Below are 2,746 nucleotides of genomic sequence, written 5' to 3'. Positions count from 1 at the left end.
AACTTATAATTTGATATATTGATATGATATCAAATTCTTATTTTAGACCCCGAAAAGACTGTACAAACAAAAAAATTGTGAATCATGCACTTATAAGGCTATAAGTATGTAAAATAATACGTTTTAATCACACTTTCCCGCCTTTGTAGTATGTATAACTATACGGTTTGTTTTTATTTCAGAAACAAAAACTCTTGTTAATAATAATAAATATTGATCAACCACGATTTAGCATATCATCGAAGCTATATAAAACAAGATACATTACTATACAAAATTCCTGGTAATCTTTGGGATGAAAATCATAGTCTTCATAATAAACAGAGAAACCCGTATCGGCAAAACAAATATGAAATATAAAGCTTGTAACAAGAAACTGGATCAATTTTTAAATTGCATGACGGAGAAATGATAACAATGGGAACATATCCGATGAATCCTATCGCAGAAAAAGAAATAATAACAAAACCTCATACGACACATATCAACCCGGAAAATATCGGACAGTCGGAGAAAAATTGGATGAAAGCCGCGAAATAAAATTCTTTTTCATTTTGTAATTATAATAAAAATATCATATGAATACATACATGGATATTATATTATACGTGTACGCTGTTTCTATAAATAATATATTGGATATATTAAATACAAGTATGTAGTTTATCTGATTTTCAAATACAGTAGTATATTATTAGTAGTTATTGCTAATAAGTATACTTATAATTTCATTTATGAACAGAAACAATATACTAATGCTTTTATAATAGAGGGCAGGGCACAAAGGTCCAATTTGACTTTAAGTAATTATACTGTCTTAACCAAATAAATTGCATCACAACACATAACACGTATCAAACAACTATCGTACTAGGTTCAGTAAAATTACCAATGAATTATTTATTTAAATTTATGTAATATTTATCATTATTGCTAGATGTTAATTATTTAACAGTCATAATAAATATTGTAATTAAAAAAATAAATAAAAAAAGTTAATTCATAATAAAAGAATAGTGTTTTTTTAACTATTTTTCTAAAGTTTGTTATCTGTCCCTTTCCACCCCATAGACGGAGTAAAATGGAATGGCCAGTGGGTAAACAGATCCAATATCTTATTTTTTTAATTTTAAATGAATTTCACAAAATAATAGCTAATATATTTTATTGCAAAATATAAATTTCAAGGGCACATTTTTTACAAAGTTAAAACTGATGTATATAACTTTTTCTGGTATTGTGTCAGAAATATTCACCAGCAGAGTTGGAATAGCTATTAAGTCCAGTATTATGGTAATATATAATAAAATGCAAATAAATTTAAAAAGAAACAATACCTCATCTCATTTATTAAACTGTGTCTTTTTCTAATAACTATTAGAAATTGTTTATGTTTTACCTGAGATAGATGATGATCCGTTCTTTTGAACAAACAAAGTTGGTCGGCAAGTCGCCGCCGTGTTTCTACATTCGTTGTGAATTATTTCCCAAGCGTCCGGACATGGTATGAGAAAGGCTCCGAACAGGGACCAGACTGATATGTTTCAGATTGGAATTGTTTTAATTTCCTGTATCTGCTATATACTGTTTCTATACTCTGATACACCACTAACTGGTAACACTGTCGTATGCGATATATTTCTTGTATCGTCTGTGTAACATACATGTTTTGTACTATACACCTAAAGATAATGAAGGAGCTAATACCTTCCTCGACATCTCACATAGAAGTGTCTACCATAATTTCAAATCAATGTTGTAATCATTGCTAATAAAATCCAGGTTTTATGGATTTTTCCTTTTGTGGATTTGTCCAGGAAAACTGGTGGTCCAGTCGTTTAAGCCTAAATCAGGTAATAATCTCGAAATTCGAGATACCCAGCTGTAAGTCTGTAAATACTTGTATATTGACACACTTTATTAAAGTACTAAGGAATCTAATCTGAGAAAATACTGAATTGTCTCAACATCTACATATGGTAGGGTGTCAATACCATATGTAGGTTTTGAGACAACTTTAGGGTGTCAATATACAAGTATTTACAGACTTACAGCTGGGTATCTCATATTCCGAGGTGTACTTACTATAAAGACTGGACTATACTGTTTTTCCATGTTTATCAATATATGATGGTTTATTATTATTTGTAAAATTATATATTAATCAGTATATTATTTTGGCAACAGCATATTAAAAGGTAAAATGACAACTTGAAATCACTTAAATAAATTAAATGTTTTGCTCAATAGTGTAGTATTTGGTCATAACATTTTTTTAATACACAATCACAAAAGAAAAAATCTACTAACAATGTGGTACGTATGATTATATTCCTATATTGTAAAATTAGTTTTGAACATCTTTGGATGCTTTTTCTCAATCAGAACTGCTTTAATATGAGCAATTATAGATAGTAGTTAATAATATGATCAAATGATATGAATTTGGTTGTTGAACTTTATCCGGGTAAAATAAAAAGTGCATGTTTTGATCTATCCTCCAATGTTGTCCTTTGTCTAGTACGAGGACAAATAGAACTGATATTCAAATTGAATGATTTTATCTTCTTATGTAATTTTACGTTAGAATTGTTTCAGAGGGAATGGCTGAATGATTTATTTTAGTTATATAGAGAAAATTATATTCAGATTATAATCTTGTAGGAATTATTTCTAATCGCAGTAATAATTTATATCGATATAGTATAAAAATATTTGATAATTGTGTGTAAAACAATATTTATAT

The sequence above is a fragment of the Ctenocephalides felis genome, unplaced genomic scaffold, assembly GCF_003426905.1.
Source record: "Ctenocephalides felis isolate EL2017-DRISC unplaced genomic scaffold, ASM342690v1 CF-g0.4_SCAFFOLD_01604, whole genome shotgun sequence".
Lineage (NCBI taxonomy): Eukaryota > Metazoa > Arthropoda > Insecta > Siphonaptera > Pulicidae > Ctenocephalides > Ctenocephalides felis.
The sequence above is the reverse complement of the archived record's forward strand: the minus strand, read 5'-3'. Positions refer to the sequence as shown.